This window comes from Oncorhynchus masou, chromosome 23 (assembly GCF_036934945.1).
Source record: "Oncorhynchus masou masou isolate Uvic2021 chromosome 23, UVic_Omas_1.1, whole genome shotgun sequence".
NCBI lineage: Eukaryota > Metazoa > Chordata > Actinopteri > Salmoniformes > Salmonidae > Oncorhynchus > Oncorhynchus masou.
Genome location: NC_088234.1, coordinates 23,787,220 through 23,813,158, shown reverse-complemented (window position 1 = coordinate 23,813,158; position 25,939 = coordinate 23,787,220). Strand labels below are relative to the sequence as shown.

Genomic DNA, 25,939 nt, shown 5'->3' with positions numbered 1-25,939 from the left:
CCTCGCCTTCTGGATGATAGCGGGGTGAACAGGCAGTGGCTTGGGTGGTTGTTGTCCTTGATGATCTTTATGGCCTTCCTGTAACATCGGGTGGTGTAGGTGTCCTGGAGGGCAGGTAGTTTGCCCCCGGTGATGCGTTGTGCAGACCTCACTACCCTCTGGAGAGCCTTACGGTTGTGGGCGGAGCAGTTGCCGTACCAGGCGGTGATACAGCCCGCCAGGATGCTCTCGACTGTGCATCTGTAGAAGTTTGTGAGTGCTTTTGGTGACAAGCCGAATTTCTTCAGCCTCCTGAGGTTGAAGAGGCGCTGCTGCGCCTTCTTCACGATGCTGTCTGTGTGGGTGGACCAATTCAGTTTGTCTGTGATGTGTATGCCGAGGAACTTAAAACGTACTACCCTCTCCACTACTGTTCCATCGATGTGGATAGGGGGGTGTTCCTTCTGCTGTTTCCTGAAGTCCACAATCATCTCCTTAGTTTTGTTGACGTGGAGTGTGAGGTTATTTTCCTGACACCACACTCCGAGGGCCCTCACCTCCTCTCTGTAGGCCGTCTCGTCGTTGTTGGTAATCAAGCCTACCACTGTTGTGTCGTCCGCAAACTTGATGATTGAGTTGGAGGCGTGCGTGGCCACGCAGTCGTGGGTGAACAGGGAGTACAGGAGAGGGCTCAGAACGCACCCTTGTGGGGCCCCAGTGTTGAGGATCAGCGGGGTGGAGATGTTGTTGCCTGCCCTCACCACCGGGGGGCGGCCCGTCAGGAAATCCAGTACCCAGTTGCACAGGGAGGGGTTACCTTAGCTTTCTTGGGAACAGGAACAATGGTGGCCCTCTTGAAGCATGTGGGAACAGCAGACTGGGATAGGGATTGACTGAATATGTCCGTAAACACACCAGCCAGCTGGTCTGCGCATGCTCTGAGGGCGCGGCTGGGGATGCCGTCTGGGCCTGCAGCCTCTTGAGGGTTAATACGTTCAAATGTTTTACTCACCTCGGCTGCAGTGAAGGAGAGGCCGCATGTTTTGGTTGTAGGCCGTGTCAGTGGCACTGTATTGTCCTCAAAGCGTGCAAAAAAGTTATTTAGTCTGCCTGGGAGCAAGACATCCTGGTCCGTGACGGGGCTGGTTTTCTTTTTGTAATCCGTGATTGACTGTAGACCCTGCCACATACCTCTTGTACAATATAAATGTGGATCCTAATGAGGTTATTCTGTCAATACGGTGCTGAATTATGAATAACAATCTGGCCACACCACTGTGGTGAATTGATTGCTATTATTTAGTATCCCCTGCTAAATAGCATATTGTACATCCTGTAAAAAGTGTTTTATTTCTGTCTCGGACAAAACAGGACCAAGTACATCACAAGCTTGCTTGCACATATGCACACACACACACACGCACACGCACACACACACACACACACACGCACACACACACACACAAACACTCACACGCACACTAATTCAAACACAAGCACTTGAGGGATGCCCAAGGTCAAGAGGTGTTCAAAGCGTGCTTGGCAAAAATCATGACACCAGCAAATATGTCATGATATTCTCTTTATTTATATGCAAGTTGCTGTCTCAGCCTGTTCCATAATGTGGTAATTTCCCATTTGAATGTCATAACGTCATAACGGTTATTGCAGTCGTTGAAGCAAACATTAACCAGCCTTCTCTCTTTTTGCCCTTTTTTAAAAACAATCTATCCTGTCTCTCAGATGAACATTTTATCACTACCTTTTAATGCTTGTCTGCTTGTCTGTCTGTTTATGTTTCTCTACATATCTCCCTTTTCTCCCTCTCCACTATAAACTCATCCTCTCATTGTTTCTCCACTGACATAACTATCTCTGCCAACATTTCTATATCTCTCCAACTCTTAGAGTCATCCGCTCTTTTCAAACTCAGTATATTTCCTTTGCTCCCTCGCTCTGTCCATCAACCTCTCTTCCCATTTTTCTCCTTGACATTAATGGTGAAATTGGGAGAGCTACTTGTTGTTCTCTCCATCTTTTCTTAACCGTAGGGGAAAACGATCGCAAAGTTCCCTCTGAATAGCTCCGTAAAATGGGTGCTTTGACATTTCCTCCCAGAGATCGGCCGGCACATTATATCACAAATAATTGGAGTATATTACAGATATGACATGCTGATGGCAGGATGGGTTCAACCCCTCACATCTGCCTCTGCCAAGCTTGTACACAAAGCTTGCATTTTGTTACAGGCACGTCTCTACACTATACTCAGAGAGAGGCCTCCTTTCTCTGCTCTCTCTGCCTTACTCTCGTTCTGTAATCAACAGTGATTCATCTCTGACACGTCTTCTTAGGATGGTACAGTATTCAACAGGGGCCCTTTGAAGCCAAGTTGTTTTTTTGTTTTGCAGGAATGACATAGCCAAGCTAAGAAAGATGGATATAGAAAATAAGCTGTTTCTCAGAATTGGGGCCTATGACGTTAGTTGAAGCAATGTTGGTGGAGTAGGCCTGTGTCATCATGAACAATGGGTCACATCCAGACACACCTCAATAAGACCCTACACCCTAGATTAGAACCTACTGTAAATCTGAAAGGATTAGAAAGGTATAAACAAATTCCACCTCTGATTAGCCTATCAAAGGGCAAGGGAGAGTTCATGCTATATTATTTCCCATGTGATTTGTACATGTGCATATAGGGAATAGTGGTTCGAGATTGTTTTTGGACCAGGCGATGGTTTCCGAAATAAAAAGACTTCAGCTATCAGGGACCTCTGAGTAGGCCAGTTTGTTATCATCAGTTGACAATCTGACCTTGTGAGTTCAAACAAATGTGACAAGATGAGTACTTCTTTAAGCATGCTTACAAACAGGGAATTGTTTGCAACTTCCCTCTCTTAAACTGATCCAAGACCAGTCTCATGAAATGTTTACTTCCATCAACTAGTGTATTTTGTATAAAAATTGTGGCTAACTTACAGCATCACGTACAGTACACAACATTCTAGTAGGAACTACATAATCCAAAAGGACATAAAAGGGAAACAGATCAATATATTGCAAAGAAGCATTAGATAATCTATTCATCTTTCTAAGGTACAGTTCACTAAACGTTTGACCTAAACTTTAATATAAACTTTTCTACACATATAAGTTAATTTGTCCCAATACCTTTGTCTCCTAAAATGGGAGGACTTACGTACAAAAAAGTGCTGTAATTTCTAAACAAAATACCATCAACTTAAAACTGATCATCTGCACTTAATTTCGAATCCAAGGTGCTGGAGTACAGAGCCAAAACAACATAAAATGTGTCACTGTCCCAATGTTTTTAGAGCTAGATATATATACAGTACATATCACCATCACTAAAGGAGACTGAAATACTGGAGAATGTTAAAGTAAGGTATTATGGTTTGTAGAAACAGCTGCAGTTTTGGTATCAATTACTGCTACAGTGATGGAATCACATCCAGTCACAGAGGTAGGTTTACATCAGTCATAATACTCAGTGTGTGTATTATGAGTACTCTGTCACTCGATTCTATCTATCGATTCCATCGTACATCTTTATAAGAGTGTAAATGCTAGTCACACGAGCCTCCGCAATGTTGAGTCATTCGGGATATTTTTTTGATACACCCCAGTAATTCAAAGTGATTATCGTTAATATCATTCATATTGGAAGACATTTCAGTGCAGCCTGCTGAAATATTCTCATATCCGGCGTGGCTGGCGCAGCCACTTTCACAGCGACGACAGCAATATTGCGTGTGCTTTGAGTTTATGCAAAGCGCACCATCTCCCTTCGACAGTGCTCAGTCAGAGAGACCGTGGCAAATATCATTAAATGCTCTGCTAACATTTCTCTCACTCTCTCTTTCTTACCCTTCCCTTTTTTGCTGGCTATCACTCTGCAGTGCACAGGGGAGAGAGAGTGCATTGATCAGCCAAAGTGAGTCTCCGAGGTGACTCCGCCTCTGAATGGGAATTGCTCATTTCACCTGGGTGCCTAGCTTAGTGGGGCTAACGGGGAGTCACATCAGGAGGGAGTAGAAGCCAAGGCCAGGGTCCCCGGTCAGGGCTTGGCAGGCGGGAGATAAGAGCTTGGGGGCCACTCCTCGACCAGATAGTGCTACTAGAGCTCCCCCTCTCTCTCCATTGCTTTCTTACTGGCTGGCACCATGCTCTCTCTCTCCTTCTCACTCTACCTCAATTGCTCACGAGCACACACTGCTACATTCGCTCCCATTCTCCCTCTCACTGTCTCGCCTTCCCTACACATATGTGAGAGACTAATAATACATTTGGCGTTCTAGTGAGTCAGCCTTCTGTTCTCGGGCTAAAAGAAAAGTAAAACATGGGGCCTTTATTGAGTTTGAAATCACTAACAGTGGACATCCCAGTACAAATATACAGCACAACACTAGTTGCCCTGCTAATGTACCATGTGTCCACAATACACACAATACGTACACAATATAGCACTAACATGATGTCCAAAGCAGATGTTTAGACAGCAATTTATAAGCGCAATTAAAACATTTAGCAATTTTAGACGACCAGCTATTTTTACATAGCTCTGTTACACAAAGTTATAGGGGTGTAATGTTTTTCAAATCAAATCAAATTTCATTTGTCATATGCACCGAATACAATAGATGTAGACATTACCGTGAAAAGCCCTTAACCAACAATGTAGTTCAAGAAATAGAGTTAAGAAAATATTTACTAAATAAACTAAAGTAAAATATTTAAATTTGGTTAATTGTTCAGCAGTCTTATGGCTTGGGGTAGAAGCTGTTAATGAGCCTTTTGGTCCTAGACTTGGCACTCCGGTACATAGCAATTTACATATTGTTATTTTCAACAAGGATTTAGTAAACCATTAACAAAGCTTTGGAACAATCTTAACAATAAATTGAAACATAATGAACCAACTTCGCTGCCAGTGTTAATTCAACATGTCCTAAACTTGTGTGGCCTTAACATGCATCCCTGCTGCACAACTAATTCTTCACAAGTCCACCACGCAATCCACCCGGTCACTTAATTTACCTACTTCATTTTCCACGTGTTCCAAATACATCCTCCTCACCAGCTACATCCTTATCCAGTCTATCTCTCCTAGTCTGCCTCCTCTGTGACAGTCTCATCACGATCTATCAAGCAGGCTTCTGAAGCCTAGCACACAGCACAAGGCATGGCCAGTCTGGCCTCATCAGAGACAGTCAGTCTCCCTCTCTCTAAAAGGTTTGGCTTGCCAGATCCAGCCTTTTCTCTCCACTAACCAAGGGAGAGATGGCAGAACAATGACCTGATCCGAGCCATCTGATTTGCGGTTGATTCCGTTTCTATGTAAGAGATTGACTGAAAATTGCTTCCAGTATGGACTATTTTACGCTTGTTTTCAATTCAGACACATAACATTATCTGAAATGACTGCTTTTTAAATGGAATTAATCCCAATCCAGGGGCTAATTGAAATGGTAATTAACAAATTGTGTTGTTATACCCATTGTGGTAAATCTATTGTCCACACTGGTTGATTGTGTGGGACCAGTGTCAGCCTTGTTAACCCATCCAGGCAGCTCTGGCACTCAACGCATGGACATAATGGCTCCAAATTGGCAATCACATTTCAACACACCACATCCATCTTAAAATCGTACCTCCTCTCAAGCCTCATCCTGTGGTTGTCGTCTCAGGAAAGAGAACTGGAACGACAAGAGAGAGAAAAAACATGATATATAACCGCAACATGACATCTTGTCACAGAAATAATATTATTAAAGCTTTTCATCATATTTCAAAGTTGATTTGTTTATAGAATTAACCATTATGTAACAACAAAACAACATTTTATCACTGGTACCATTTGGGTGCCAAACTCTCGCTTGGCGGGTAACACACAAATTTCATGCACAATCCTAAAAATGACTTAGCAGAAATATTGATTGGCTTTGTGGCCTATAATGAAAACATACAGTATGTAATTACGTTCTCCTTAAAGCAGCACCACAAATTACACTTGTGGAATTGATTATTTACTGTGCTGGGAAGATTTGCTCAGGCTATTTCCTGCTAAATGATACGGTGCCCATACAAGCCTGTGGACTGATATTCTTGTAAATATTAGCTGCTTATTGAACCAAAAGGGAAAAATGTGCTTTAGGTTGTTCCGACAAAATTATGCAGTGATAAAAATTAAATAAAAATTGCCAAATTGGATGCACCCTAATTTCAGTCATCATGCTTCAAGGTCACTGATTTGGCCCTGTTTTTCATCGATGTTCATTAAGAAATACTAGTGGTCATGACTGAAGGCAAACATGAGTTGTCTTGGGGGTGTGGTTTGATGTGGGTATTTCTTGGATGTGTCTTTGCCATTCAATCACAACAAACAAGGGCAGTAGTGAGTACAGTGAGGTAAACTAAGCTATGGAGAAAACTGAGTTTTGAAGTTGAGGACTTCTTCCCTCCCGACTGACTCGCCATCTCAAGATGGTCAGCTAATTCAGTTCTATGCGTAGGCTAAAGCCTTCGCTGCCCTTGTGTTAAGCCAAACTGACAACATCTAACTAGCAAGGCTTGGTGCTAGCTGCAGCATGCTCTCCTATCCAGCTGATATTTATGTGTCAAATATTTTATAGATAGAAGATAGCAAGAGCCAGTGTTTAGAATGTGTTTCATAAGACACTTGTTCTACAACATCTGGCTATGAAAGCAGCTGGCAACTCGGTTTCAATGTTTCATCACGTCATGTCACCACATGTTACTGTGGAAATGGTATCAACTGTGAATTGTCCTACAACACAATCAGCTGTCCTACAACTTGCAATATTCTCACAATATTCTATAACTTGCTAGTTTTGTCTCTCCTTATGTCCACTGTTAGATCTTTCCCGGGGGACAAATCCTAGAACTACTAGTATCCCTACAACAGGCGTAGGCTACATGTGTAAATTGCACCATCATTTCCCAGCATGAGTGCAGATACATTTATCAACAACAAAAATGGATGAGTGTGTTTGTGTTACAAAGACAAAACATTTTATGCTGTAAATATCATATTGATGTGCTTATAATGACAATATGCCTAAACATACAAATAAGTTGTGTTTAGAGTACAACTTCAGATGTCTAACCAGAACAGCATTTGTCTATTGTGCCAAATATAAGGAGTTGGTTGTCAACCACATATTGACATGCACAGCTCTCAGAGGTTCTGTCTTCAAGTCTCCAGTGGGTGATAAAGTCCGATCCATGATATACAGTTGAAGTTCGGGAGTTTATATACACCTTAGACAAATACATTTAAACTCAGTTTTTCACAATTCCTGACATTTAATCCTAGTAAAGATTCCCTGTCTTAGGTCAGTTAAGATCACCACTTTATTTTAAGAATGTGAAATGTCAGAATAATAGTAGAGAGAAATATTTATTTCAGCTTTTATTTATTTCATCACCTTCCCAGTGGGTCAGAAGTTTACATACACTCAATTAGTATTTGGTAGCATTGCCTTTGAATTGTTTACCTTGGGACAAACGTTCCGGGTAGCCTCCCACAAGCTTCCTACAATACGTCGGGTGAATTTTAGCCCATTCCTCCTGACAGAGCTGGTGTAACTGAGTCAGGTTTGTAGGACTCCTTGCTCGCACACGCTTTTTCAGGATTAAGGTCAGGGCTTTGTGATGGTAACTCCAATACCTTGACTTTGTTTTCCTTAAGCCATTTTGCCACAACTTTGGAAGTATGCTTGTGGTCATTGTTCATTTGCTACCCATTTGATGTCTTGAGATGTTGCTTCAATATATCCACATAATTGTCCTTCTCATGATGCCATGTATTTTGTGAATTGCACCAATCCTTGCTGCAGCAAAGCACCCCCAAAATATGATGCTGCCACCCCCATGCTTCACGGTTGGGATGGTGCTCTTCGGCATGCAAGCCTCCCCCTTTTCCCTCCAAACATAACGATGGTCACTATAGCCAAACAGTTCTATTTTTTGTTTCATCAGACCAGAGGACATTTCTCCAAAAAGTACATTCTTCGTCCACATGTGCAGTTGCAAACCGCAGTCTGGCTTTTTATTGGCGGTTTTGGAGGAGTGGCTTCTTCCTTGCTGAGCGGCCTTTCAGGTTATGTCAATACAGGACTTGTTTACTGTGGATATAGATACTTTGGTACCTGTTTCCTCCAGCATCTTCACAAGGTCCTTTGCTGTTGTTCTGGAATTGATTTGCACTTTTCGCACCAAAGTACGTTCATCTCTAGGAGACAGAACGCATCTCCTTCCTGAGCGGTATGATGACTGCGTGGTCCCATTGTGTTAGTACTTGCATACTATTGTTTGTACAGAAGGACGTGGTACCTTCGGGTGTTTGGAAATTGCTCCCAATGATGAACCAGACTTGTGGAGGTCTAAAAAAAAATCTGAGGTCTTGGCTCATTTCTTTTGATTTTCCCATGATGTCAAGCAAAGAGACACTGAGTTTGAAGGTAGGCCTTAAAATACATCCACAGGTACACCTCCAATTGACTCAAATTATGTCAATTAGCCTATCAGAAGCTTCTAAAGACATTACATAATTTTGGGGGAATTTTTCAAGCTGTTTAAAGGCACAGTCAACTTAGTGTATGTAAACTTCTGACTCACTGGAATTGTGATATAGTGAATTCTAAGTGAAATAATCTGTCTACAGTTTTTGGGGGAAAAATTACTTGTGTCATGCACAAAGTAGATGTCCTAACCGACTTGCCAAAACAATAGTTTGTTAACAAGAAAATTGTGGACCAGTTGAAAAACGAGTTTTAATGACTCCAACCTAAGTGTATGTAAACTTCCAAATTCAACTGTAAGTATTCACACCCCTGAGTCAATACTTTGTAAAAGAAGTCCATACACCAATTAATTGAAGCTGTTCTGAGGGCAAAAGAGGGTACAACTCAATATTAGGAAGGTGTTCCTCATGTTTTGTGCACTCAGTGTATAAACATGTGTGTTGCTTTCTAAATCCTGTACAAACAATTGAATTAGCCACAATTGGACTCCAATCAAGTTGAAGTGACATCTCAAGGATGATGATCAAAGGAAATTGGATGCACCTGAGCTCAATTTGGAGTGGTATTGCAAAGGGATGGGAATACTTAGGTAAATTACAATTCCCGTATTTCATTTTCAATACATTTGCAAAAAAATCTAAAAACATATTTTACATTTGTCATAATGGGGTATTGTGTGTAGATGGCACAAACAAATACAAAATAATCAATTGTGAATTCAGGCTGTAACAACAACAACATGTGGAATAGGTCAAGGGGTAATGGATAAGTGCAGTCAGGTGGCAGGAAGGGTGGAGTGCATGACAGTCCATCCTGGATATGACAGAGTTTGACTCATCCCATGGGTCCAGCATGAGGAGTCCAATATCTACAGGCAGATGTGAGATTCAGGAGGATGGCACTCTTCTCATAACACTCTGTAGCCTACGGCGTAATTCATATGAGAAGAGTGTAATTGCTAAATGTATGTAGATATTCTAAACAAAGTGTTTTGATAGATTTCAAGTGTAACAGTTCCTTGTAGAATTAACCATACTTCACATAACACTGTAGAAGCAGTGTCTGCTAATATAACAATGTGTAAATATTATACCTTCCTGTATGGTGTCCCATAAGACAGGGTGGCAGGGTAGCCTAGTGGTTAGAGCGTTGGACTAGTAACCAAAAGGTTGCAAGTTCATATCCCCAAGCTGACATGGTACAAATCTGTTGTTCTGCCCCTGAACAGGCAGTTAACCCACTGTTCCTTGGCCATCATTGAAAATAAGAATTAGTTCATTACTGACTTGCCTAGTTAAATAAAGGAAAATTAAAATAAAAAGAAAGGAATGATTTGATATGTCCCACCCTGCTTTCTAGTCAATAATAAAAAAAATCATGATAAAAGGTTATAAATGTGTCTTGTTTAATTTTTAAGCTGATAGGAAGGTATTCAGACATCGGTATCAACCTGCTAAATGTCTTTTAGTCAGTGAACTCCATTTCAAAAGCATCTCTTCTGCCCATCTGTAGAAAAACAAGGAAGAGTTGATGAGTAACACATGTATTGAAAAGGTGATATTAGTAAACACTTATGATGTACTGTCTTATTAGTAATGACCTTTTGACCCTTCTGAGGTGTTTGGCAACGCCTGATGGACATGGCAACGTAGATCAGCTCTAGTTACAGATACCTCCCATGTAGGAGCCGACTTTGGCTGCTATATCCAACCCAGGTCATATATCACAGAGGGAGAAAGACTCACCATACATTTTTTATTTTTGACCTTTATTTATTAACTAGGCAAGTCAGTTAAGAACAAATTCTTATTTTCAATGATGGCCTAGGAACAGTGGGTTAACTGCCTTGTTCAGGGGCAGAATGACAGATTTTTACCTTGTCAGCTCGGGGATTCAATCTTGCAACCTTTCGGTTACTAGTCCAACGCTGTAACCACTAGGCTACTTGCCACCCGACATAGAATCCAACAGTAAATACAAGGTTGAACATAGCCAATCAGATATCCAGATTCACAGCTAATTCACAAGGGAGGGCCTCCCGAGTGGGCAGCGGTCTAAGGCACTGCATTGCAGAGCTAGAGGCGTCACTACAGATACAGGTTTGATCCCAGACTGTGTCGCACCTGGCCGCGACCGGGAGACCCATGAGGCGGTGCACAACTGGCCCAGCTTTTGTTCGGGTTAGGGGAGGGTTTGGCCGGTCAGGATGTCCTTGTCCCATCGCGCTCTTGCGACACCTGTGGCGGGCCGGCACATGCACACTGACATGGTCGCCAGACAGACGGTGTTTCCTCTGCGTGCCTTGCTTCCCGTTTAAGCTACCAGTGTGTCAAGAAGCATTGCGGGTTGGCAGGTACGTGTTTCGGGGGACGCTGGGCTCTCGACCTTCGTCCGAAGAGGAGTTGCAGTGATGGGACAAGACTGTAACTACCAATTTGATATCACGAAAAAGGGAAGAAAAAAAATATTTTAAAATATATACAAATAAATATTTCACAAGGGAGACATGCCGATATGTCTCTGATTGGTTGGCATTGCTCAATCGGGCCCAGACATAGTCCATTGGCACAGTGGAAGGTGGCACTTCCTTACAACATACTGTACAAGACACACTGATACACACAGCACTGATTACATTATCAATCGTGGTTAGGTGAATTCCATGACAGAAAGTATTTTGACTATTGACTAGATCAAACGTGACCAACCGGATTCAAGTTTCCTCGATTATTCTGAAGCGAGACTGGTGTCTGGCCACTGCTCCAGCCTTCTGTAACAGCTCCTGATATGGCTGAGGCATTCCTACGACGTTGGTGAACAACAAATCCACCAGGTTTTGTACGTAGCCTGTGAATATCATCACTCAATAAACAGCGAGGAAAAAGTGAGGAAAATAACTTTCTCTAGTTTCAAAGTAATGTATATGCTAATAGAGAGATCGTAACTACATAATATATTCAGGCCGGTGACGCTGACACTGTTACCATGCAACCAGTTGTGTACGCTGCTGAATGTTTACTGATAAATTTTGCTATTTTCTACTTGAGTCATCGCTATATTTGTAGTAGATAAGTACCATCCTTCATTTATTTTTGCCCTCAGAAATTGACAATTAACTTTTATGATAACAGGCATGTTGTTTTGGGTTAGCAGACAAAGCCCCCGAATGCTAGCTACCTAACTTGCAAATCCAGGTTAGCTATCATATCTTTGTCCGAGTTTAAACGAGTTCGCTAGGTAGAGAATGTTAGCTAGCCAGTTTGAGTTGAAACATTATTGAAAGCAAGCAGGTGACATCCTATGTTTAGCTAGCAAGGTAGCATCCAAGTGCCTGCCCTGTATTGACCCTAAATGCCAATGGGCTACAGTTAACGGTGACTAACCCCATTCCGTACAAATTTACAGGCTGCAATGAAAACTAATGGGACTGTAGCAACTGTGTTGACATTAAAATCTAGGGTATGAACTACGTTTCTATTCAAGGGTTGATAGACATGGTGATAATGACCCCTCCGACGCTGTACGTTAAATTGTGACGTGTCATGACTTAACATGTACATGTAGCAACAAATTCTGTGTCTTATAGCCTCTCTTCACCAGGTGCAGCACTTCTCTCACCGTTTAAAAACAAGAGGGAGGGACAGGGACAGGTTAAGGGGGATACCTAGTCATTTTTTTGCGTCATCACTGCAATCCCTCATGACTCTCAAAAGCCGCTGTTCACTTCTGAAGATAATTTTAGCGCCGCCCTAAAAACCCGATTCAAATTCAAAACAAACCTTCAAATAGATATGTAATGACACATTATATAAAGTCTTTATAGTGTTTTATTTACATTTTAGAGGTGTTGAGGTGATAAGTTGGACAGATCGGGTGAAAAAAGCCGTTTCCCCACATGACATATCTCTCCCTTTCACTATCACGCAATAGGTTTCACTTCCCCAACCGCCATTTTTCGAAACACCAGACGGAGCTCATTGCTTTCTTGAATCATGCAGAGATGGGCTTCATGAAGCCCACTAGATTCATTTGATTTGGAAATATTATGTTTTTTTGCCGCTAAAATAAGGTCAATTGTGCGGACCAGCGCGATGTATAAAAGTGAGTTAGTTAACGCTAGCTCTTGTTCGCAAGGTAATTAGCTAACATGATCTATGCACATCTTCCTCTGACATGCAACATCACATTACACGTTAGCTACAGCATCATTCCACTTTCATCTGTGTTATCATTTCTAGCCTGGCTTGCTAGCAAATAATTTTGTATAACCAAAAGTAGCTATCATCTAGCTGGGTACTAGCTATCTACTTAGATAACATACTCACCCACACCAGTGGTATGATGGTTGACATGCAGCAGAAGTGACCCTGTCGGTTTTCCATTGCTGGCCATCTGGTAATATTGTTGAAATGCATCGGAAGTTTGCACCAACTTTATGGAAGCCATTTTTCACTCCTATTTGCCGAGCGAAATGTGCGTGAGTTGCACCCATACGCAGACTTGACAAAACATTTTCACATGGCAGCTGGGGGCAGACCACAACGTGTTGTCTCTGGACATTATTGGAAAAAGTGGGCATGTAAGGAATCCGTATCCAACCCTTCAGTAAATTGTGACAAACTCACAAGACTGATTTTCTGACCAAAATTATCCCAAAATTATCCTATTTGTAGTCAATTTTGACACAAGAATGAATGTTTCTGACTCTTATCGGTGACGCATAGGATGTTTAAAACCAGAGTAGTTGGTTCTAAGGAGCAGTTCACCTTTAAGAAGTTGTGATGGCAGTGGGTATAATAGTATGAAAAGGAAGGAAACCGCACGGACATGAGTTGCCATGGCAAGACCACTGATGTGAAATTTGTGCGTGCAGTTATTATTTTAATTTGCCCAGGATTTAAATGAACATTGGATTAATCATATCTAGTATGTGAATGTTTGTCATAGCTGAGAAGCCAACCTGAACATCCTCAGATGTCTCTATTTGCATAAACCACTGCTTTCATTTAGATTAAAGACATTTTACAAGTAAACAGAGGACGGAAAAACGTGGTTATGCAAGTAAAAGTGGGTGGTGGAGTCTGCCCTCAAATCCTGCCTGAAACAATAGTGTGGGTTGCCGAGTTCCCCTTATCTACAGTATGTTCCCCTGATACATCCTGTCCATACTAACGAACACACAAATTAAAATGTAGAACAGGGGAATATATGGGGAAGGCCAATTTGATGTGGCCAGGAATACATCATTAGGACCCGATTTGGCCTTGTAATTATAATATTATCACAAAGATAATGTTCATTGAAAATAAATTACACTTTGATGGATTCTATGCCACAATATGACACAGATGTTGGGTTTGCTGAGGGAGTAAAAAATCAAATAAAAAAAGACCCAAAAACGAATAGCAGTAAAAGTGACAAGAAAGCTATCGGCACAGTTTCCTGTCCGAGATACAACCATATTTCATTACACGGCATTGAGGCTTAGGAGGCAATCAAGCATATTTAGCCTTCCTCGTCTCGGCCGGAAGCAATTATTACTCCCCAGTTTTTTACTGTGCTCCGCCATGGGGAAAATGAATCGCAGTACTTATCAGCTCAATGCATACACAAGTGACTGGGGGGAAAGGGGCTGGACAGGACGCGAGCCATAGGTTACCTTTGAATCCATTAGCTTTGTAACATCAGCACATCTAGGGGCGTGCGGCAAGATAACCATAAAAATGTCACCCAAAAAAGCATTGTTATTTGCATTAATATTGGACAGGGCTAAACAGAGATAAACATCAAGCAGTGAAGGTGAGGGTTTATGACCTGTAGCAGTGTGTTGCTGTCTGCATCTCTAAAATATCTGGCACTCCACTTGTCAGGCTTTGTGGCTGATTATATGGTTGGCGATCAATGGCACTGCATCATCCCTCAGCTCTAAACCCAAAGTATGGCATATAGGCCTACTCTAATCTGAATATAAATGTGTGGATCTCTTCACATGATCTGTGTTCTACGAGTTACAGTGATGCACAGCTGTTGTTGTTGATAATATCACTATATTAATTTAGCCATAAAGCATTATAGCAGTCTATCCTGTAAAGGTGTTATCAAATCAACAAATTTAGAATGTAATTTATATTTTTATTTGTTTTTGTTATGTACAATTTAAGTGAGTAAAGTGTGATATTAGCATACCTAATTTTGAAAATCAGTGAAAACAGATGTGAATTTGAGTAGTATAAGTTGAGAGCAGAGTGGACAGGGCCTAAATGACTCAGCTAATTTGTGCATGGGTCACTGCTATTGAACAGAATTGAAGTGGGCAGTTGGATTACTTAAACTCTCGGTCAGTGGCGTATCAAAGTCTATCTAAGACATCCCTCAGCTTCATCCCTCCTTCATAACCTGGAGTAATGAGACCCCTGTGGGATTTGAGAAGAGCCCGAAGGTAGGAAACCTGAAGTAGTTCAGGGAATCTCATAGGCCTCTATTAATCTAATGAAATTAAACCCTTCTCAAAGGTTTCTGAGGGGACCTGCAGTGGACAGGTGGAGAAAAAGGTGAGGTCCTGGTTTAATCTTGGAAGGCACTTGAGAAACTACACGACTGATCTGGGGCCAGTGGCCTTCAGTAGGTGACAGGGATTATCTGCCCGGCAGGTTTGCAAACAAGTATACATGCACAGGCATGCTCCCTCGTGCACACGCACGCTTGAACTGACACATCACCTGGCGTTCAAGTCAAACAATCTCAAATTAAGTGTTTCTCTGTAGTTGTGCTATGTTTAGAAGTTACATTATGCTTCCTAAATGTCTATGCATGGTGGATGTGTGATTGCTTTGAATGTAGAACAATACACTACAAAATACAGTTGAACTATCTCTCCAAAAAAACATAACATGATAATGGAAAGTAAACACCAACATATTAGATCTGAATACTCCATTGACTTTGTGGAGCTAATGGTCCTCGTTCACTTCAGAGGCACCAGAGCACTAGTGTCCATCTGGGGTAACGTGTGCTCTTTCTCAATTTCCAATTCTCTTTAATTTCTGGGCATCCTCCCCAAACCCATAACTCAAATCTCCCCCACTCCCCAGTGATTGGGCTGTCATAATCATCAGCATTTAGGCCTCAATGAGCTTGATTTACAAGTGTGGACATGGTAACAGCACGGCGCCAGGGGTGCATGTCTCCTATCACCCAACCCAATTATCCCTACTCAACCACTTTGAGGCCTACTGGTAGTGAAGATGAGATTCCAAACAGCATTATTAGGACAAATAAGGTAAGTGTGATCACAGTAGGTCTCCCTTGTGAAACCTTGACTTGCTTGACATAGTAGTGTGGGATCCTCTTCCTGATGTATAATTTGCGAATTGTATGATATATAAACCATCATATATCTAGGTCATCCATTTACACCACTATCTGAGAAAATGGGCATTATTATGTACAGCAAATTGTTTTCCTAAACTCACAGAAAATAGTTGGAAGGCGGCTACTAAGAAATCATAGTCATTTTTGCCGTTTTACCAAGGCTATAGATGGATTTCCAAGGTTGCATTTTTTTTTTTTTTTTTTTTTTTTTTACTCCTACATATATGACCCGTCCTTTTGAATGCAGTATTCTGTTTTACTAAGGCTATAGATGCAATTTCAAAGTTGAATTTCTTTACTCTATACATTTATGACACGTCCTTTTGAATGCAACATTCAAAAGGACATTGACCATGGTTGATAAGCCTTTGGGCAAACCCATAACACCTTTCTCACCCCCCTCATCCATACAATATTCTACACAACATATCATATTAGCCTGCATTAACCCACAGTTCTGGGCCTCTTAAATGATAGGCCACATAAATCTGTTTTAGAAACACACACAACAATATTTATATGTGGATTCCAAACCCCCTGTAGATAGCTCCCCTCGCTTATCACTGTTTGAATACAGCCAGCATTTTAAAAGCACTCGGCGTCTACGGAGGAAGAGTGGGGGTTATGCAGTTTTGTTTTCGATTATTTTTCCAGAAAGATGGAGTTCTTAGCGGGGCCTCATCCTTGGCTGAAAAATGTAATTACTTCTCCTTCATATGAAAAATAACATTCCAATGTGAGAAAATAAAATGACATTCCTTTCATCTACTCTGCTTTCACCACGGATAGTTTAAGTCCATACCAACATGTAGATTGGACTTCTGTTGAATTATGTGTTGCAGGCAAGTCTGGCAATACAAAAAATCCATGAAAGTGCCTGGAAAATTAGATAATGGCATTCATGGATGATTGACAGCTTCATCGAGTCAATCGATCAAGGAATTATGGCAACATTGTTTAGTGAGGAATGAATGAATGGAATGTTCCAAATCAGAATCAGAGGAATGCCACAGTCATGAGGCTTCCTCTCCATGTCTTCCTTCCTAAGGGAGCCAATATGAGGCGTTCAATGTATTGCTTCCAGCTATGTTTTTAGATCAGTGCAGGCGAAAGAGAGATGCATGTTGGAGAAGATAGAGAAAATAGGCCTTTACAGTCAAGAGAACTGACACGTCAAATGATGGCTTGGATGTCTTCAATAGAGACTGCATATTTATTCACTCTCAAGACACAGACAATCACTCTGTTTACTGTATGCAAACAGAATACACACCACACAAACACACATCACACTTGAACACACGGATGCACATGTATGCATGTATTTTCATGAACCACGCATGACTCTTCTGACACTCATCATGTGGAAGATGTCTGTGATAAACTCAGGTATACGGTATATCATACTGTTGAGTTGGAGACACCATGGTTGGAGAATAAATGCAGAAATTCAAAATCAAGCAACCAATTGTGTCAGTCAGTATTTGTACAGCTTTGTATCAAGTAGTGCATCCTCAAAACAGCAACATTAATGACATTAAAACTATGAAACATAAGGCAAATTAATCAAATCCTCTTTTATCTAATCATCCACCTTCTACACGACTCGCTGATTCTATTTTGGGGCAAAGAAATACGAGGCGTTATTACAGAATGAGAAGAATATTGTCTTTCCATTGCATCAGATGAACAAGCCGGGATATGGGCTGACATTGTGCATGCTTTTGATGGACCTCAGGAAGCTGGTGAGGGGAGGATGGCTCATAATAATGACTGGAATAAAGTGAATGGAATGGTATCACCACAAGTAAAACGTGTGTGTGATGTGTCGATACCATTCCATTAATGCCATTCCAGCCACTGCTATGAGCCTGTCCTCCACAATTAAGGTACCACCAGCCGCTATGTGACGGACAGAATGAGGAATGGAGGTGGGGAGGCTTTTTATAGACAACATGTGTGATGGTGGCGATGTGAAAGGAGGAGAGGAAGTGGGGGATTCAAGATGCACCATTCCAGAGACTCTCCCGCTCTTCTAACACGGTACAATGCCAACAGCATGGGCCGCTGAACAGACAGATGGTGAGGGTGGCGCCATCGGACTTGAGACGAGAGGAGCGATAGAGAGAGGAGGTGGAGGAGGAGGTGGCGGAAAGAATAAAGCAACAAAAACTAAGGGAGGGAGGGAGGTTTGGGCGGGTGGGTTCGGGGGGACTTCCTTTGGGATAACATTCATCTTGTATGAGCTTCTTTGCATGTAAAAATAGGCTTTGTACTTCATTACTGCATGAAATAAAAGTTGATTCTCACTGTCACTTTTCATTCCCGGACAAGGAGGGATGAAGACGTTGTCTAAGGTAAGAGACCTGGTAGTGTCTTGCAGCGGAGGGGGAGGAAAGGAATATTTTAAAAGTGCTAAAGGGGGAGTGGGGTCTTTCAGTGGCAGAGAGATGTTACATTGCTTGACTGCCATCTACTGGATATGTATTGAACAATATATCATTTGCATTGTTTCACTTCATGCAACATAGAATAACGCTTATCCAAATTGTCTTCTTCAAATGTGTATTCATAATATTATTTATAGGCCTGAGTGTGCTTGAAATAAATCAAATGGTTCTGTAAAACCAAATCTTATTTGTCCAAGATTAAATAACCAGACAAATTCCCTAAACAATTACATTTAATTATTTTTACATCTTATTTTATTTCTCCGTTTGTCATTGATCTCTTCAAATGAAAGCTCACTTTGACAGTGAGATTTTAAGCAAATCAAATACATTAGGTAAACAACTGATAAAGAGATTATATCCCCCAAACAATGTTTGTGGTGCAGGCAAACTAAAAATGTTTTAATTATTTGCGTATTAATATGTTTGTTAATTATGTTTATAGAAAATATATTCATGCTTTTCAATCTATAGTACATAGCTTCTGCAACTGCGTCTAAGATTCTCAGTCCATAAAGCAATGATATAAATTGTACAGTATGTATCGCCACGGACATATATATACAGTTTGAAAAGCTCTGTACCTTGAAAGGTTACAATCTGAATCCCCTCCGTAACTGAAGTGGCATCACTAGTTTGATCCTAGATGGTTATTCAATGAGGAACAGCACCATCATGTGGATATATTGTAATTTACTGATGGAAAAATGTACACCCCTTACATACTAGTGTAGTAAACGTACTACCTTAGCGTGTCTTCAAAGATAACACAGCACATGCTGAAATGGAATGAATATGTAGTGGTTACCCATATTCACCTTTCCAGCCTTGTTTTGTGCATTTTGGAGTAAACATGAGATTTTTAAGAGGGTTATTGTTTTGTAATGACCTGAATGTTCATTAATTGCCTCATTGAGAGCTGAGGAGTTAGTTGTTAATCTGCCAACATCCATATTGATCGTTGTTCCCACTATTAATCACACTATGCTGTGCCAATAATAGGTGTAGCATAGGAAATCCATTTAGGAGCAATGCACAATGCCTTCGAACAAGTATTTATACTTTTTGACTTATTCCACAGCCTTACTTACCAGAGTTGTTTTTTTCTGTCACCCATCTACACACAATACTCCATAATGACAAAGTGAAAACAGGTTTTTAGAAATGTTTGCTAATTTATTGAAAAGGAAATACAGAAATATTTGATTTACATCCCTGAGTCAATATTTTGTAGAATCATTTTTGGCAGTCTTTCTAGGTAAGTCTCTAAGAGCTTTCCACACCTGGATTGTGCAACATCTTTCCTTCCTTTTTTTCAAAATTCTTTTAAACTGGTTATTGATCATTTATAGACAACCATTTTCAAGTCTTGCCATAGATTTTCAAGCAGATTTAAGTCAAAACTGAAACTCGGCTACTCATGAACATTCAATGTCTTGGTAAACAACTCCAATGTAGATTTGGTCTTGTGTTTTAGGTTATTGTCCTACTGAAAGGTGAATTAATCTCCCAGTGTCTGGTGGAAAGCAGACTGAACCAGGTTTTCCTCTAGGAGTTTGCCTGCACTTAGTTCCATTCCATTTATTTTTCATCCTGGTAAGACTTCCCAGTCTTCAATGATTACAAGCACACCCATAACATGATGCAGCCACCACTATGCTGGAAAATATGGAGAGTGGTAATGAGTAATATGTTGTATTGGATTTGCCCCATACATAATACTTTGTATTCAGTACAAAAAGTGAATTGCTTTGCCAAAATGTTTGCAGTATTACTTTAGTGCCTTGTTGCAAACAGGATGCATGATTTGGAATATTTTATCCTGTACAGGCTTCTAACTACAATGTTGTTTATCCATCCTCAGTTTTCTCCTATCACAGCCATTCAACTATGTAACTGTTTTAAAGTTACCATTGATCTCATGGTGAACTGCCTGAGTGGTTCCCTTCCTCTCCGACAACTGAGTTAGGAAGGACGCCTGTATCTTTGTAGTGACTGGGTATATTGATACACTATTCAAAGTTCAATTAATAACTTCACCATGCTCAAAGGGATATTCAATGTCTGATTTAAAAAAAACTAATTTACCAATAGGTGCCCTTCTTTGCGAGGCATTGAAAACCCTCCCTGGTCTTTGTTGTTGAATCTGTGTTTGAAATTCACTGCTTGACTGAGGGACCTTACAGATAATTATATGTTTGGGGTACAGAGATGAGGTAGTCATAAAACAATCATATTAAACACTAGTATTGCAATTTATTAATAAATACATTTATCATTTATTAGAATTTTACTCCTGAATTAAGGCTTGCCATAACAAAGGTTTTTTAATATATATTTTTTTATTATTAAACCATTTATAAAATTTCCAAAACATAATTCCACTTTGACATTATGGGGTATGTATGTAGGCCAGTGACAAAATTTAATTGCAGGCTATAACACATACTTTCTGAAGATACATACATGTGCATTTTACATTGTAGTGACCATGTACTGTACGTAAGCTAACTGAAAAAGTTTGCGAAGACAAATACACTATGAATGTCATTACTTCAGAATCCATTGTAAAATATGTTCACCTATAGTCCACATCTCACATCCATTTGACAGTTTCTACACAGTAGCAATCAAAAACTTGATAAATACTTTATAAATACTACTGTATAAATACTAATGTATGGTTAACTTGCATCAGCCACTCTTTTCACATCAAATTCATGCAGAGTACCATAGACTGCCCACGTGGAGCACTAGGTAAATGAAAGATCAGACATCTGTATTTCAAAAGCCAGAGAGACAGCGAGCCCTCAGCCGCCATGCAGTCGACTCACTAATGAGAAGTCAGACTCCAGTTATGCGTCATGAAAAATGAATCAGTCTTAAACACACAAACCCCCTGAATCGCCCTGAGACAAACTATGGGATTTAATTAAACTCATCAAATAATAACGTTCGGCTGGAATTCCTCCTTCACTCATGCTTTCATGCTTTCCATTGAGTCTTCTATCTAAACGAGTTTACCTAAAACTGCTCTCATATTCTGTATATGAAATGCTCATAAATACTCAGGGTTGTACTTGATAGGGGAACATGACTTAATAACAAATTAAAGCATTTTGGAACGCTGTATTAATTAAGTAGCCCAACTGATTCAAAGAAAAATTGGTCTGGAAAAAATAGAATGAAAATACTGTATATGGGTTTGTAGTTGCGGGCTGTTCCAGAAAGGTGGATCAATGAGATGGCCAGTTAACCATCAAACATTGCTTGAAATCACTTCAACAACAACAACCAATATACAAATGTAGCTTTCTTAACCAGACTTATATACGGCTGTTTATCAAAGTTAACTGGCTAATTTAATAATCCTTCTTTCTAGAATACCACATTAGTTGAGAAGTAATCAAGATAAGCTCCTAAACATAATAAGTATTCTATACCAATCATAATTAATTTATTCGGTTTGTGTTATCGTAAATTATTCACAAAGTCCTAAAGTCACTGTTTCCTGTCCATTGAAGGTTTAGCTAGCAACACTCTACAATCACTGTTTCCTGTCCACTGAAGGTTTAGCTAGAAAAGCTCCACAGTCACTGTTTCCTGTCCACTAAAGGTTTAGCTAGCACAGCTCTACAGTCACTAGACTGGTAGCTAAACCTTTAGTGGACAGGAAACAGTGACTGTAGAGCTGTGCTAGCTAAACCTTTAGTGGACAGGAAACAGTGACTGTAGAGCTGTGCTAGCTAAACCTTTAGTGGACAGGAAACAGTTGAGAAGTAATCAAGATAAGCTCCTAAACATAATAAGTATTCTATACCAATCATAATTAATTTATTCGGTTTGTGTTATCGTAAATTATTCACAAAGTCCTAAAGTCACTGTTTCCTGTCCACTAAAGGTTTAGCTAGCAAAGCTCTACAGTCACTGTTTCCTGTCCATTGATGGTTTAGCTAGCAAAGCTCTACAGTCACTGTTTCCTGTCCACTGAAGGTTTTGCAGGCAAAGCTCTACAGTCACTGTTTCCTGTCCACTTAAGGTTTAGCTAGCAAAGCTCTACAGTCACTGTTTCCTGTCCACTAAAGGTTTAGCTAGCAAAGCTCTACAATCACTGTTTCCTGTCCACTGAAGGTTTAGCTAGCAAAGCTCTACAATCACTGTTCCTGTCTATTGAAGACTTAGCTAGCAAAGTCAGAAACTCACCTTGGAACAAAACACCATCTGACACAAACCAGTGTTGATCCATTGTCCAAACCATATCTGTATTTTCCAACAGGCAGTTTTTAAAAGACATTATTAACTGCAGGGGATTATGCTATTTGCTAATTCACAGAAGCCGCTGACCTGTCATTTCATTTCAGTGTGCACTGTACCAAATAAAGTCATTTTCAAGTTAGATGCTTATTTTGATCTTCTTTGAACACATTAGTAAAATCTGATTTATCAAATAAGACTTAGATGCTTCATTGCTTCACATAATACACAGCTTATGCCAGAAAAATATGAAGATGGGCTGTGGGATGCACATACAATTTCTTGGTGAACAACCAAATCATGGCTTCTTCAGAAGTACTGACTCAAGACAATCCCTAGCATCCAGACTATGGCCAGGAGTTTTACCTTCCAGTGACATAACCAGAAACAACTCGTACCTTACACTAACGCCTAATAACATGCCAAATGTTACTGCTTACACATTATTCTTGGTTTTCTATTCCTGATAAAAGTACACTAACAAAAGTTGACCTTTTCAGTAAAGGCTAAATAAAATGTGTACTGTTGCCTACCATTACCATCTTCAAACTGAACGTTACTGTCACGCCCTGGTCTATATTTATAATCTTATCTTCATTTATTGGGTCAGGCCAGGCTGTGACATGGGTTTATTTGTAGTGTGTTTCGTCTTGGTTGTGTGGGGTGTATAGATTAGTCTTTGGCTGCCTGAGGCGGTTCTCAATCAGAGTCAGGTGATTATTGTTGTCTCTGATTGGGAACCATATTTAGGTAGCCTGGGATTCACTGTGTGTTGGTGGGTGATTGTTCCTGTCTCTGTGTTTGTTGCACCAGTCAGGGCTGTTTCGGTTTTCGACGTTTGTTGTTTTGTATTGTTCGTGTTCTTCATCATTAAAGATGTATCGAACAAACCACGTTGCATTTTGGTCCGATCCTTGTTCCACCTCTTCGTCAGAGGAGGAGTTGGAAGAAACCCGTTACAGAATCACCCACCTCAAACGGACCAAGCGGCGTGGTAACAGGCAACAGCGGAAACAGGAGCAACAAAGAGAGGAAAGGACATGGGAACAGATTCTGGACTACACTACGTGGGAAGAAATAGACAGGTGGGCGGCCGACCCAGGAGGAGTGCCCGAGCCCGCCTGGGATTCGCTGGAGCAGTGCGAAGAGGGGTATAGAAAAATGGAGTTGTTGAAGCAAGCACGGCGGCGCGAGAGGAAGCCCGGGAGTCAGCCCCAAAAATTTATTGGAGGGGGCTAACAGGGAGTATGGCTACGCCAGGTAGGAGACCTGCGCAAACTCCCTGTGCTTACCGGGGGGCTAGAGAGACCGGGCAGGCACCGTGTTATGCTGTGGTGCGCACGGTGTCTCCAGTGCGGGTGCATAGCCCGGTGCGTTCTATTCCAGCTCCGCGTATCGGACGGGCTAGATTGAGCATCGAGCCAAATGCCATGAAGCCGGCTCTATGCATCTGGACCCAGTGCGTCTCCTTGGGCCAGCTTACATGGGACCAGCCTTACGCTCGGTATCCCCGTTTCGCCTGCATAACCCAGTGCGGGCTACTCCACCATGCCGCACTGGCAGAGCGACCGGGAGTATTCAACCAGGTAAGGTTGGGCAGGCTCAGTGCTCAAGAGCTCCAGTGCGCCTGCACGGTCCGGTCTACCCAGTACCACCTCCACACCCCAGCCCTCCGGTGGCAGCTCCCCGCACCAGGCTTCCTGTGCGTGTCCTCGGCCCAGTACCACCAGTGCCAGCACCACTCATCAGACCTACTGTGCGCCTCGCCTCTCCAGCGCTGCCGGAGCCTTCCTCCTCTCCTGTGCTGCTGGAGCCTCCCGCCTGTTTAGCGCTGCCAGAGCCTTCCGCCTCTACAGCGTTGCCGGAGTCTCCTGCCCGTTTAGCGCAGCCAGAGCTGCCAGTCTGCATGGAGCAGCCAGAGCTGCAAGTCTGCATGGAGCAGCCAGAGCTGTCAGTCTGCATGGAGCAGCCAGAGCTGCCAGTCTGCATGGAGCAGCCAGAGCTGCCAGTCTGCATGGAGCAGCCAGAGCTGTCAGTCTGCATGGAGCAGCCAGAGCTGCCAGTCTGCATGGAGCAGCCAGAGCTGTCAGTCTGCATGGAGCAGCCAGAGCTGCCAGTCTGCATGGAGCTGCCAGTCTGCAAGGAGCTGCCAGTCTGCAAGGAGCTGCCAGTCTGCAAGGAGCTGTCAGTCTGCAAGGAGCTGCCAGTCTGCATGGAGCAGCCAGAGCTGTCAGTCTGCAAGAAGCCGCCAGAGCTGTCAATCTGCATGGAGCAGCCAGAGCCGCCAGTCAGCATGGAGCAGCCAGAGCCGCCAGTCAGCATGAAGCAGCCAGAGCTGCCAGTCAGCGTGGAGCAGCCAGAGCCGTCAGTCTGCCAGGATCCGCCAGTCAGCCAGACTCTTCCAGATCTTCCAGTCAGCCAGACTCTTCCAGATCTGCCAGTCAGCCAGACTCTTCCAGATCTGCCAGTCAACCAGACTCTTCCAGATCTGCCAGTCAACCAGACTCTTCCAGATCTGCCAGTCAACCAGACTCTTCCAGATCTGCTAGTCAACCAGACTCTTCCAGATCCGCCAGTCAGCCAGGATCTGCCAGAACTGCCAGCCAGCCAGGATCTGCCGGATTCAACTCCCTGGCTGGGCTTCCTCTCAGTGCTGGGCTTCCTCTTAGTGCTGGGCTTCCTCTCAATGCTGGGCTTCCGCTCAGTGCTGGGCTTCCTCTCAGGGCTGGGCTTCCTCTGTCCCGAGCTGCCCCTCTGTCCCGAGCTGCCCCTCTGTCCCGAGCTGCCCCTCTGTCCAGTGGGGTTCTGGGTGAGGACTACTAGGCCATGGTCGGCGGCGAGGGTGGACAATCCTAGGACGCGAGGAGGGGGGACTAAGACATTCATAGAGTGGGTTCCACGTCCCGAGCCGGAGCCGCCACCATGCCCACCCGGACCCTCCCTATTGTTTTGATGTGCGTCCGGGAGTCCGCACATTAGGGGGGGGGGTTCTGTCACGCCCTGGTCTATATTTATTATCTTATCTTCATTTATTGGGTCAGGCCAGGGTGTGACATGGGTTTATTTGTAGTGTGTTTCGTCTTGGTTGTGTGGGGTGTATAGATTAGTCTTTGGCTGCCTGAGGCGGTTCTCAATCAGAGTCAGGTGATTATCGTTGTCTCTGATTGGGAACCATATTTAGGTAGCCTGGGATTCACTGTGTGTTGGTGGGTGATTGTTCCTGTCTCTGTGTTTGTTGCACCAGTCAGGGCTGTTTCGGTTTTCGACGTTTGTTGTTTTGTATTGTTCGTGTTCTTCATCATTAAAGATGTATCG

General features: G+C 42.2%; 1 protein-coding gene across 1 annotated transcript in view; it reads right to left on the bottom strand.

Moving 5' to 3' along the window:
• Positions 1-25,939, bottom strand: part of LOC135510606 (receptor-type tyrosine-protein phosphatase delta-like) — a 383,074-nt gene that overhangs the window by 343,479 nt on the left and 13,656 nt on the right. Inside the window, exon 3 of the mRNA XM_064931651.1 lies at positions 5,655-5,699. The gene's annotated coding sequence lies outside the window, so the exon portion shown is untranslated. The remainder of the gene's footprint in view (positions 1-5,654; positions 5,700-25,939) is intronic.